Source organism: Eptatretus burgeri, chromosome 9 (assembly GCF_056783735.1).
Source record: "Eptatretus burgeri isolate ZD-2024b chromosome 9, Ebu_testis_v1, whole genome shotgun sequence".
Classification (NCBI taxonomy): domain Eukaryota; kingdom Metazoa; phylum Chordata; class Myxini; order Myxiniformes; family Myxinidae; genus Eptatretus; species Eptatretus burgeri.
This window is the reverse complement of record NC_140969.1, coordinates 93,199,436-93,213,781: the sequence shown is the minus strand read 5'-3', so window position 1 is coordinate 93,213,781 and position 14,346 is coordinate 93,199,436. Positions and strand designations below refer to the sequence as shown.

General features: G+C 44.1%; 1 protein-coding gene across 7 annotated transcripts in view; it reads right to left on the bottom strand.

The window, feature by feature from the left end:
* NUMB (NUMB endocytic adaptor protein) overlaps nucleotides 1–14,346 on the bottom strand; it is an 81,401-nt gene that overhangs the window by 50,576 nt on the left and 16,479 nt on the right. The window contains exon 1 of one of the 7 annotated variants that reach the window (XM_085896150.1): nucleotides 9,172–9,188. The exons of 5 other annotated variants lie outside the window; for them this stretch is intronic. The gene's annotated coding sequence lies outside the window, so the exon portion shown is untranslated. Of the gene's footprint in view, nucleotides 1–5,049; nucleotides 5,066–9,171; nucleotides 9,189–14,346 lie in introns of those variants that run through there. One more of the 7 variants, XM_085896151.1, reaches the window with a different exon arrangement.

The following is a 14,346-nucleotide window of genomic DNA, read 5'->3' as shown; positions in this document are numbered from 1 at the left end:
AAAATACACTGTTTTTATTGATACAGTTTTTAAATCCATGGATTTGTTTGGGAAGTAGAGTCCTGCAGACAACCGAGGGGGAGGGCTAAAAAAAACAATGCCATTTTTACTCTGTAATTAGTGTGGTGTTGGCCTTGTGTTTAAGGCGGCTGGCTTAAGATCTTAGGGTCTTGAAGTCGAACCCCTGTCGTTCAATAACACCAGGTCGGTTGACTCAGCCTGTCATCCTCCGAGGTTGGCAAAATGAGTATCGGCTTACTAGAAACGGGAGAACTGCATCGGCGGCACATCCACACTCCCAGCAATGAGTCTGTGGTTGATCAGTGCCCCGGGCGAGATACTCTTCCAGTCTTGGGGGATTTCAATGCATCGACTGGAATTGATAGGGATGGTTATGAGACATGTGTTGGTCCCCATGGGTCTGGAGCTGTGAACCAGAATAGCACTAAGTTCCTTGACTTTGCAAGAAGTCATGGACTTCGAGTGGCTGGTTCATGATTTCAGTAACCACAGGCTCATCGCTGGACTTGGTATTCCAACGCTGGTGGGGAGGGGCAAAGGAGATTGACCATGTGCTCGTTGATGGTCGCTGGAGAATGATCCAGAATTGCAGTCTACCGGAGTGCTTAGTTCCTCAATACTGACCATCGGCTTGTTGTAGCAACTCTGAAGTTGCAGCTTAATTCTGGGAAAACGGTACCATACCAGCCTAAGCTGGATGTTGGCAAGCTCAAGGATGAGAGGGTAGCTGAGGAGTTTACAAACAGGCTGAGTGGGGAGTTGGGGGGGGTCTGGGTGCTTTGAGAAATCCTGAAGATTTGTGGAGTGCATTCAAGACCACCATTTTTGACGTTGCTGGTGGATGCCTTGGAACTCACCATCGGGCGAAGAAGAATTTTGTCTCTCAAGTAACACTGGATACCATTGACCAGAGTCGCAGGGTCAAACTTAATGGCAGAGCTGAGCTGTTCAGGGAGCTGAGGCGTAAACTGTACGTGCACTGAGGGTGGACAAGGAGGCCAATGTGTGAAGAATCTGGGAGAGGGTAGAGCATCACCTGTGGTCAAGTAATTCTCATCCTCCTTACAGAGGAATTCACACATTGCATTCCTCCAAGCCCATCCCTTGGTGTACTGCATTTAGAGCAGAGGGTGGTGGGCTCTTGACAGAGGAGTCTGAAGTGAAGGCCCGGTTATTTTGAGCGGATGTACCAGGCTGTTCCACCAGCTGTTGAGTTGGATGGCAGGGGTGTTACGATCCCGATTGCTGACACTCCAATCAACTGTAATCCACCTTCATTTGTGGAAACACAGGCTGTGGTGAACCGGTTGAAATGGGGTAAAGCTCTTGGGATCTGAGAGATCCATGCTGAACTTCTCAAGGCTGGTGGAAATGCTGTACTCATGTCATTGCATGCAGTTCTGTGCTCTGCCTGGAACACAAGTATCATCCCAACTGACTGGAAGAGGGGCCTTGTTTTCCCTCTCTGGAAAGGAAAGGGTGATCACCAGGACTGCAACAATTACCGAGGGGTGACGCTGCTCTCAGTGCCGGGCAAGGTCATTGCTTGGATAACTACTGATCGGGTTTGCCACCATCTGCTTGAGCACCAGCATCCAGAGCAGTCAGGCTTTACACCAAAGAGGTCAAAGATTGACAGTATCCTTGTCCTTAGGGTCCTCACCGAACACTGATGAAAGTTTCAGGAGGGGCTGCTTGCTGCCTATGTTCATCTTTGCAATGCGTTCAAATCAGTGAATTGGGAAGCCCTCGGGAGGATTATTGGTCTTTGTGTGGTGCCACCAAAAATGATCAATCTGATGTCTGAACGATACTCGAGTACTGAGAGTGCTGTGAGATGTGGTGTTAACATCTCTAACTTATTTCCAATGGATACTGGAGTGTGTCAGGGGTGTGTACTGACCCTCACGCTTTTCAGTGCTTGTATGGACTGGATTCTGGGGAGGATGTCGGAGAGATCAAGCTGTGTTGCATCATTTGGGAATGTCAAGATCTCTGACCTTGATTTCATAGATAATGCAATCATCCTTGCAGAGACTGGACCTTTTGGGGGCCCTCGAGGTCCTGATTGAGGAGTCGGAGCCGCTGGAATGGGTTTCCTGGGTCAAAACTAAGATGCAGGTTTTTATTGACATCTTGGATGCTGCTATCCTGTCTGTACTTGTTTGTGGTGAGTATGTTGAGGTCACGGAGAGATTCTTACCTTGGCAGCGTTATCCCTGTCTCTGCTAGCTGTGAGAAAGAGGTCAATAGATGTCTGGTTCGGGCCTGGGGAGTCATGGGTTCACTGGATCATGGGGTGTGACGCTGGTACATGTGCAGGAGGACGAGAGTCTGAGTCTTCAGGTCCTTGGTGCTTCCATTCTTACTCAACAGATGTGAGACTTGGACTCTGAAAAGGGATCTGTGACGGAGACTAAATTCCTTTGGTACCAGGTCTTTTCGGAGAATCGTTGGCTATCGCTGGTCGGACTTTTTGTCCAACGAGTGGTTGCTGAGAGAGACTCAAATGAAATTTATCTGCATAGTCCGTGAGCATCAGCTGTGGCTGTATGAACATGTGGCTCATTTTCCTGACGCTGATCCTGCTCACCAGATTCTCTCAGCGAGGGAGCCTCGTGAGTAGAGAAGGACAATGGGCCGACCACGTGCTTTGTGGTTGCAGCAGGTTGATCTACATCTCAAGGAGATGCGGATGGGCCAGGCATCTGCTTGGGGGATGGCCAGACGGAGGCCCCTGGAGTACTGGTGGAAAGCGGATGCAGCAATGCGCTGCTCTGGTGCATGCTCCCATACCTTATCTGACCTGACAAACTACCACATCGGTGCTTCACACACCCGGGGTATTGCATCACAAAGTGTGCCATCCTTAAGATTGACCTAAAGATGGGCATCGAGTCTGCATCAAAGATAATGTAGTGTCTTTCAATGAAGAGTAGGTGAATTATCACCAGCAGGACTGGCATGATGGTCCAGATGTGTGAACACTCGACTTTAAGTTAAGCAGTGTAGCCTGGGTTTGAATCCCAACATAGCTATAAACTGTCATTCCAGTGTTTCACAGGCAAGGCGATTCGTCAATGTGCATACCATCCCACGAATGGACATTAAACTGGTGGTTTTGTCTGCCGGGATTAGTTGGTGGACATTAAAGTTCCCCATGGTGTCTCTGGTGAAGAGAAGGCAAGCTGTCGCCAGCACCCTGAACAAATTACAAATTCCTGCCCTAAAGTGCAGGGGGGACTGCATCAGGGGGCACAGCCACGCTCCCAGAAACGATGCAAACCAGCAGCCAAGTGCTGCACACAGAATGAATGAACGATTGCCGGCACCATAAACAAATTCCACATTCCTGCCTCCTTCCGTTGAACGTCAGGCCTGGCCAGGCGGTTCATGAGAGACCTTGGGCAAAAACCTTTACCTGGTAGACCCCACAAGAAGGTGGAAATAATTTGGAGCTTCAAAGTCGCAGTCGAGTCACAAGCTCAAAACTGATCTCAAAGGACAACAGCACGAGGTCGAGTGCATACCTCCGCCATGCTCAACGATTTACGTTTTGTATCTCAATGATGGGCCCGATCTGGATCCGGACCTCCAATAATGAATCGGCTTATTCTCGTCACCTAACCAGCTCATCAACTAAGTCATGTCACAACACGTCCACAACCTTCTGAAATATGATTATATATATATATATATATATATATATATATATATATATATATATATATATATATATATATATATATATATAATTTTTGACCCCATCTCTCAATGATGGGGAAATCACTGAGAAAATTTCTTCCAAATTCTCCAAACCGGATCCGGATCTTCATCAAAATTAAATAAATTCTTCCTTGTGACACATCCAACCTGTCCACCAAGTTTTGTCCAAATCTGGCCATAACTTTTTGAGATATCCTGTTCACACAGATGGACAAGAAACAGACAGGGGTGAAAACATAACCTCTACACACCTTTGGTGGCGGAAGCAACAAGTTTAAAAAGTGAAAATGAAATGATATTTTCAAGTTCTGATGAAACTGACAACACCACACACACACACACACACACACACACACACACACACACACACACACACACACACACACACACACACACACACACACACACACACACACACACACACACACACACACACACACAATCTCAACAAGGCACGGACAAAAGTGCGTCCAAATTTAAGTATGGTTTCTCCAGCCATGACAGAGGAATGAGTTTACACAAGCAACTTCAGCGGTGATACCAAAACAAGTCAAGATTAAAAAATAATGTCGATGTACAACAAACCCTAACACTAGTTTGTGTACTGAACTACACATCGGCAGAACCTGCTTTTGCTCGATATTCACAAATTTCCCCCAAGGCTATCTTTTTATACCCCAGTCTAATGACTTGTAATACAGCTCAGTATATAATTACACCATCAAGCTGGTTGGAAGCATAGCTAAAAGTAGCTCTCGTGTGGGATTGGGCATTCAACATCGCTCGCTTGAAAACGGCTCCAAAAGCAACAACTGGTCAGCTTTTGCAGCTGCTCGAGAAAAAGCTGTGCCCTCACACTTCTCGGCCCTCTACCTCTGACGCCCCACGGGCGATTCATCAAGAAAATATCTTCGTTCGGGGTAGTACAGTGGCACTGCATTTTGTGGCAGCAATTTTGGCTCTGTTGGGCCAAGATCCAATCGACGAGGCAGAATTAGACCGAGCGAGGGAGAAAGAGGTCAGCTCGGGGCAGATTGGCTCAGTCCGAAGACTCTCGCGAGTCAATAATTCACATTAGTGCATTCAATAGAATTACCACGCGTGTTAAGACAAGTTTATTTCCGCAATCAAATGCAAAACTGCAGCCTTAGGTCTCCAAATATCAGCAGATGCTCCGACGGTCAGATAGGTTTACGGTTGTTGACATTATTTCACCAAAAAAAGCGTCAAATGTGTGATGAAACAAATTATTTGCAACTAACCTACTCCAATAATTAAGATATTTGACTATTATTAGCTTACCTGGACTTTTGTCAGGTGAGCTTATGTGATCAAGCAGTGTCCGTAGGCGAGTAAGTGAGTCGGTCTGTTGACTTGGTGGTTATTGGGATCGGCTTGGGATCCTAGGTTCCCGAGTTCAAGCACCGTTGGCCGCTGAATTAATACACCAGGGGGTTGACTCAGCCTGTCATCTTTCTGAGGTCGGAAAAATGAGTACCAGTGTGTACTGGTAGAGGGGGCACTGCCTCAGCGACAGTCGCACTTCCAAGAAATGATAGCTGCCATACCCAAGAAGAAGTCGTCTGTAAACACTTCAATCATTATCGCTCGAACCAAACACGATTTTGGTGAAACTTAGCCACAGGCTTCATATCTGATGCCTAACAAAGCTGTATTGACCGCATGAAAATCTGCACTCATTATGGGGTCAAGGGGGGGTTTTTCCCCCCCCACCCTCCCCCCCAAAATAGGTATTTGCTCTCCTCTCCAAAACTACACATGATTTTGATGAAACTTGACCACAACCTTCATCACCCATGATGGATGCACCAAAGTTTGTTCACAGCATTTCAAAAAAAAAAAAAAAAAAAAAAAAAATCAGGGTCTAAGGGGGTCCACTAGGGGGTTTGAGCCCCCCAGAAATAGGTATTTGCCCTCTTCTCCGAAACTACTCTGACACTCACAATTTCAATTGAACTTGACCACAAACTTCATCACCCGTGATGTACCAAAGTTTGTTCACAGCATAAAAAAAAAAAAAAAAGGTCGAAGGGGGTCCACTGGGGGGTTTGAGCCCCCCAGAATAGGTATTTGCCCTCTTCTCCGAAACACTAACAATTTCAATTGAACTTGACCACAACCTTCATCACCCGTGATGTACCAGTTTGTTCACGGCATTAAAAAAAATTAATTAATTACTGGGATATAATGGGGGGGGGAAGAAAGCATAATGGAATTAAAACACACCTTATCAAATGTATTGTTTGCAGTTCATATACACACCCGTTCGTTTTGTATACCCTTTCATTACATCCTCCCACCCCACCCTTTCAAACCAGAGGACAAAAGTGAGTTTCCCCAAGTGAAAAGCTGGCCTCAAGGCATTACACCCATCTTCAAGTGGTCTTCACTGGAAGATTACAAAATTCGAAGTAAAAGGTTCAATAACATGCAACTGTAAATCACTCCACAGTGCAGACATCTTCGATACATCGTCATCTATTCTCAAGCAGAAAAGCAAGATGGACCACATTGTTCCCTTCAAAAGGTGCTGTACTTGTTGATGCTCTCTAATGTACACAATGCTTTGCACAATTGAACCAAGCCCAAAGCACAATGTCAACAACCCTCTATTTATTTATTTTTTTCAAAACTAGCTCAAGTCAGATTGTACATTCGACCGACGATTTTCCCGACGGAGTAATGCATGCCTTCGGTATAGAAAAGCACGAATCAGCCAGCCGAGACACGTCGGGCAGCCACGCAAGGAGTAGGGTGTGCCGAACGGCAAGCACACGTCGGGGAGCTGCCCAGACAAGCGGACAAGAACAGGAAATCCCACAATGGGGCTGAAAAACGTATACATCGAAGGAGGTCACAGAACGATGAGGGGCCTGCCGTTTGCACGTGAGAGAAAAGCAGCAAAATGTGGTACAAAACGGCAACGTGAGGGCATCTGCAGAAGGTTTCGGTAGCTATGCTAAACTCCTGTGTTTAGTCACAGTGACCTAGTACCCACCCCTCCCACACCTTGCTTCCATATTTCCCAGCACTCGCTCCCAAACGGACGAGACATTTCATCATGCCACTGCTATTTCAGCTTTCAAACTGAAATGAAAACGCGAAGATCAAACTGCACAGTTTTGTAAGTTACATTCAACAAGGTCACACTTGCAAAACATTGAATACATCACCAAGCCCAAAGTTCTGTGAACATACTTTGTTAACTCCACATATTACACACAAACAATAAAATTAAAAAAAAACTCGCTTTCATTGCATATTGACAGTTTTCAGAAAAACATGGAAGCTTTACAAAGCGTAATCAGTGAACTCTGGTACACGCTGATGCACAACTCGTGATTATTGCAAAATCAAGGTGTGAGATGCTGGTCAAATAATTTACAAAGCATCAGGCATGCATATTTAGGAGTACAAAGTTCAGGTGGACACAAGAGAATTGTAATGGTCACATGAGTAATAATAAAAAGAAGAATGAAAGTCAAGAAAGCAACAGCAAAGTAAAGAACAAGCAATGCAAAAAATGAAAGGAATGTTGGAAAAATGCCAATGCATCAAGGCTGGCACACAAGAGGTTCAACGCCACAACAACCGTTCCATTCGTGCTGGGTAATTCCACTGCCATAAGGGCCTTTTCGCCCAAAAACCGGCGAGGCAGAGCCCCGCATGGTTCTGGCGGTTCTACGAGAGGAACCAATATCATCACAAAGGTAGAGCTTTGCACATCGGAAGAAGGAATTCACATCATTTGGATTCCTTCATGTGCAGAAAGGTGCTCGCTCATCAAACTTGATCAACATTTGCATAGGTTCGAATAGCTTTGTGCAGGTGCACAAGGCCATGCAATGGTACCCCAAAGGTATCACTGGTATAGGCTGGATTCATACCAGCTTGTCCCAAGACAAGGACCTGAGGCATGTTTTTAAATAAAAAAATATTTCAATGTTTTTTTTTTTTTTTTCATTCGTGTTCAAGGGCTCGTGGAGCATCTTGTACATACATCACATACAGGACAAAGACACGAGTAAAACAGAACACTCGGTAGAGCGCATACCTCCGCCAGGCTGAACAGATTACATTTTGTATCCCACCAATAGGCCGGATCTGCATCCGGACCATAACAAAAATCAAATCAATTTGTCATTGTCACACACCCAACTTGTCCATCAAGTTTCGTCAGAATCCGTCCACAACTTTTGGGGATATCCTGCTCACAGACAGACAAACGGGGGTGAAAACATGACTTCTATCCACCTTTGGTGGCGGAAGTAACATCAGTCAATGGACATCAACATGAATTACAAGGACATTCGTAGACAATGGGAAAACACATATGATATATGGGATTTGAACCTGGGTTCTCTCCAACATGAGCTGAGGTCAGTTGGGAACACCAACAGACCTTCCTGGGTGTACAATAAAAAAAATGTTTTTAAAAACTCAACTCGTGGCAAGATTTTAATCCGGATCAATTTTTCTTCCCTTACAACCCTGAAATAACAAGACGCGGTACGTGGTTAGTTGAATGTGCAAGCGGTGTTAAAGTAGTGCTTAGCAAATTCTCGAGCAGGAGGCTTACAAAAAAAACAAAAACAAAGGAACTTGTGGTTGAATTTTATCAGGTTTGACTTTTTTTTTTTTTGTAATCCTGAGATCAACAACTTGTGCACTATAGTATATTGCATCATAAAATGTAGCACCAGTGCTGCTCAATGTCATTTTGCACCCCAGGGGATGAGGGCATTCACGGCCTGGAGAATGGTATCTTCTTGTCGAAAGATAACACTCTCCAGCGAAGGAGCAAGGCAGCGTTCTCCTCGTCTTCTTAACTATTTTTTCCCATAGCGGGCAAGTGGCAATCTTTATCTGTTCTAACTCTCCCCCCACCCCCCAATCTTTTTCTACTTCTACCCCACCACATAAATTCACATCTATTCATCTGATAATTTACCACGAGGGTTCAAATGACTGAAAGGCAGACTCCAGTCATGATAAAACAGTCTTTATTAGCACGGTCTGGTTGAAAAACGAATTTCTGAGACTCGGATTACGATGCATGAAACATGGCAAAATATTTGGATGCCAGTGCTGGCAAAGTAAAAACAATAATTCATTCTAACTAGAAATACAATCAAGTTAGTGCAAGGTAGGTAACCAGATGACTGCATGTACATGAGGGGGCATGTGACCATCCATCTAGCCCTTGTGTTTGATCAAAAGGCAACGAGTGTGACAATCACAACAAGGCCGTTCACAGCCCTCAGCTATTGTTCAGTTTCATTTCATGGAAGAGATGCTGCTTGATAACCACAGGAAATGTTCAAAAATGTTTATATAGGTCGATACAAAAAGTTATCCATGTGAACGATTCCCAAGGCTATGTAATCGATGTTGGTTACTGACCTTTCATTCATTACTGACTGGACAGGAGGATACGGTAGCAGTCCATAGGCTGCTCAGCGGAGCAATACGACACTTGGCCAAGCAGAAGCAACTACCGTGTCAACGCAAGCATTATTTATTCAGAAATTGCTCCCTCCATGTGGCCTTAGGCTGGTTGGTACACGACGTCTGAAACCAAATCCACAAAAATTGTCCCTATGATGTGTTATACGTCTATCAGTGAAAAAAAAAAAAACGTTTGTATATTCTCACAGGTACGTTGGGATAAATATTGCGAGTGACTCATGAAATGGGTCGATTTGGATGGAGAACGCAGTGACGTTGCGAAATCTCAGCATCAAAAACAAGTTGCATCAGGTTCGGGTGCAGATACAATCGCAAATCCAGTTTCATGCAACGGATCCTGCTCTTGAGGGAACGTTCAAGCTGTTAACGTACCCATGCGTATTTCCAGCCGATTAATCTGCCTCGCCAATGACTGGACAACGGACTGTGTTGGAACAGACTGTGCTGCTACACTTTCTGAAGCATTATTTGGACAATATTGCACTGCAGGAAGTAGTATATTGCTATCATAATGGTGAGAAAAAGACAATTAACAAAGGAAGACAGACAGACCATTATAACCCTTAAAAAGTGTAGATCTTTCCTTTAGAGAAATTGCAAAGGAGGCAACGTGTCAGTCAGTACAGTTTCCTACACCATCAAAAGGCACTTGGAAACTGGAGGAAACTTTGACAGGAAGAGGTCTGACAGACCCAAAGCCACAACACAATCAGAAGACAAGTTTCTGAGAGTTAACAGCTTGCGTGATAGGCGGCTCACAGGACAACAGCTTCGAGCACAGCTTAACACTGGTCGAAGTAAGGAAGTCTCAGAGAAGAGAAGACTTCGAGCTGCAGGTTTCACAGGTCAAGTGGCAGTAAGAAAGCCATTGCTAAGATGGCAAAATAAGAAAAAGAGGCTTGCCTTGGCCATGAAGCACCTCCAGTGGACTACTGAAAACTGGAAGAAGGTCTTATGGACCGAAGAATCAAAATTTGAAATCTTCAGATCATCATGCAGGGTTTTTGTACGCCGTCGAATAGGCGAAAGGATGGTTCCTCAGTGTGTGACACCAACTGTCAAACATGGAGGAGGAAGTGTGATGATCTGGGGCTCTTTTGCTGGAACCAGAGTCTGTGACTTGCACAAAGTGACTGGCACCCTGAACCAAAAGGGCTACCACAGGATTTTGCAGCACCATGCAATACCCTCTGGTATATGCCTAGTTGGTCAGGGGTTCATCCTACAGCAAGATAACGCCCCAAAACATACCTCCAGGCTATGTCAGAACTACCTTAGAAGAAAAGAACAAGACGGTAGGCTTCAAATCATGGAATGGCCAGCACAGTCTCCAGACTTAAACCCCATCGAGCTGGTTTGGGATGAACTGGACAGAAGGGTGAAAGCAAAGCAACCTACAAGGGCAACACATTTGTGGGAACTTCTGCAACAATGTTGGGAAAAACCTCCCGAACAATATTTGATTTCCATTGTAGTAAGAATGCCACAAGTGTGTTGGGCTGTTATATCTGCAAAAGGTGGCTACTTTAATGAGTCAACAATTTCGATTAAATTTTGTTCAACAAAACGATTCTATGATTTCTTTTTTATCTACAATTGGTTATTTGTTCTATGCTTTAATTTCAGAGTACATTGAAACAATAAACTGCTTAATTTTCAGTAAAAACTGGTAAAATGGGGGTGTTCTAAAACTTTTGACCAGTGGAGCATATATATATATATATATATATATATATATATATATATATATATATATATATATATATATATATATATATATATATATATATATATATATATATATATATATATATATATATATATATATATATATAGACCCGGGGAAGGGGCAAGAAGACCACGAGGTGGGAAGCTGCCTCGGGTTCCCACCAGACTCTCCGGAATCGCAGGCCATCGCACACGGATAACTCCGTGACACGGCGGGTCCCTAATCAACCGTGAACGCAAATAACTCAACCATGTGACTTAGGGTCCTCCGTATAATGGATCAAGGCCTCGCACACAGACGCAAACGCAGACAAAGGGTGACAAACGAAAATAAAACACCCCTATTAAAAATAAACTGGTACTCAGCCTGGCCAAGGGCTGGCCCTCGTCAATCTGGTGTTGGGGAGCTTCGTCCGGCACATGGACTTGCAATCAAAATGGCACAGTCTCTTGTCGAGCCCGGTAGGAAGGCACCTCCACCACCCACGTGCACACGCAGGCAGAATCGCACCTCCCTTGTCATAGCTTTCCAAATTCTACATATGCAAATCTCGGCAGCACCTCCTCGATCGGCTCGAGACGTGAACTCCACCCTGCTCGATCTGCTCTCTCCGAAGCACCCTCGCCAAGCACACACTCTGCGCCTTCGATCCTCCTCTCTTTCTTATCCTCTGTCTACTCCGCCCCGGGGCGTGACCTCCTCGCCTCCAAACCAGAAGGCGGGGCTTCTCCTGTTGTTGTCGTTTCAGGGACTCGGTCCCTAGCTTGGAATATAACAACATAGGGAAATCAGAGAGTAATCACATACAGGGGAACTTAGTTTTACTCCCCAAGCTAATGAACACCACACCACACCTCGTGTGGTGGCACGTAACACTTAAGCTGACAGATTGCCTAACTTGTATATATATCGAGGTGCTTCTACCCATCCACGGACCATGCCACACTATACAATCCTATCTGTACTACAAGATTAGTTCATCTACCCCTAAAATCACAACAATATAAATATATATATATATATAAAAAAAACAATATAAATATATATATATAAAAAACAATATAAATATATATATATAAAAAACAATATAAATATATATATATATATATATATATATATATATATATATCTTCTTCTTCTTCTTTTGGCTGCTCCCGTAAGGGGTCGCCACAGCGGATCATCCATATGATCCGCATAGTGATTTGGCACATGTTTTACGCCGGATGCCCTTCCTGACGCAACCCTGGTCGCCTCTTACGACACAGGGATATGGTACACCTATTTTAACCGGGGTATACACCGGCCCAGTATACTGGTACTCATTTCGCCGACCTCGGAAGGATGACAGGCTGAGTCAACCCCCTGGTGTATTAATTCAGTGGCCCAACGGGGCTTGAACTCAGGACCTTTTGGATCCCAAGCCGCTGCCGTAACCACTGCGCCAACACCAGGCATATATATATATATATATATATATATATATATATATATATATATAAATAAATAAATATAAATATATATATATATAAATATATATAAATATATATATATATAAATATATATATATATATATATATATATATATATATATATATATATATATATATATATACATATACACATAGTGCCTTCAGAAATTAGTCAAACTCCTTGACTTTTGTCACATTTTGTTGTGTTACAACCTGGATTTAAAATGGATCAAATGAAAAAAATAAATTGGCACTGATCTACACAAAATACCCCATAATGACAACACTTGTATGGACTGGATTCTGGGGAGAATATCGTAGAGATGAAGCTGTGGTGCATCGCTTGGGAGTGTCAAGATCTCTGACCTTGATGTCGCAGACGATGCAGTCATGTTTGCGGAGACTCTGGATAGCCTTTTGGGGGTCCTCGTGGTGCTCAATGAGGAGTCGGAGCCACTGAGATTACAGGTTTCCTGGGTCAAAGACTAAGATCCAGGTTTTCAATGACTTCTTGGATGCTGCTATCCTTATCCTGTCTGTACCTGTTTGTGGTGAGAATGTTGAGGTCACAAAGAGATTCACTTACCTTGGCAGCGATGTTCATGTCTCCGCTGGCTGTGAGCCAGAGGTCAATACAAGTCTGGTTCGGGCCTGGGGAGTCATGGATTCACTGGATCATTGGGTGTAGAGCCGTCGGTACCTGTGCAGGAGGACGAAAGTCCGAGTATTCAGGTCCTTGGTGCTTCCAGTCTTGCTCTACGGATGTGAGACTGACTCTAACCAGGGATCTGAGATGGACACTTAACTCCTTCAGTACCAGGTCTCTTCGGAGAATCCATGGCTGTCCCTAGTTGGACTTTGTGTCCAACACGTGGTTGCTGAGAGACTCAAATTAGATTTGTTACCTGCATAGTCCATGAACGTCAGCTGCGGCTGTATAGACATGTGCCTCATTTGCCTGATGCTGATCACCAGATTATTTCTGCAAGGAAGCCTCGTGATTGGAGGAGGCCAACGGGCCGACCATGTGCCTCGTGGTTGATCGGCACATGTAAACTTGCCGATTGGCACAAAATATGCAATGGAGAAGAAAGTAAATACCTGTGGAATTATATTTTTAATGCCATGAACAAACTTTGGTAAATCACTCGTGATGAGGGTGGTGGTCAACTTTCATCGGAATTGTGTGTGTAGTTTCAGATAGGAAAGCAAATACATATTTTGTGGGGCAACCCCGCTGTCGCCCCCCTTAGACCTCGAATTTTTTTAATGGTGTGAACAAACTTTGGTACTTTGTGGGTGATGTAGGTTGTCGTCAAGGTTCATCTGAATTGTGTGTGTAATTTCAGAGAAGAAAGCAAATATATATTTTGGAGGGGCAATTCTGCTATAGACCCCCTTAGACCCCAATTTTTCTCATATCATGAACAAACTCTGGTACATCATGGGTGATGTAGGTTGTCGTCAAGGTTCATCAGAATTGTGTGTGTCGTTTCTGAAAAGAGAGCAAATATCTCTTTGGGGTGGGTGCAACCCTGCCATAAACTCCCTCCATCTCCGATGTTTTTTTAATGCCATGAACAAACTTTGGTACATCATAGTTGATGGAGGTTATGGCTAAATTTCATCAGAATGGCATGTGTAGTTTCTGAGGAGCAAGCAAATACCTCTTTTGGGGGGCAACCCGAGTAGATCCCCTTTGGGCCCGATTTTGTTTAATGCCATGAACAAACTTTGGTACATACTTGGTGATGAATGTTGTGATAAAGTTTCATCGAAATTGTATGTGTAGTTTCAGAGAAGAACTTGCAAGTATATGTGGACGGAGGGACGGCACGCCATCCCATAAACTCACCGGAGCTAGTTCCTTGGTGACGAAATAGGTGAGCTAAAAATAAGCTAAAACTAAGC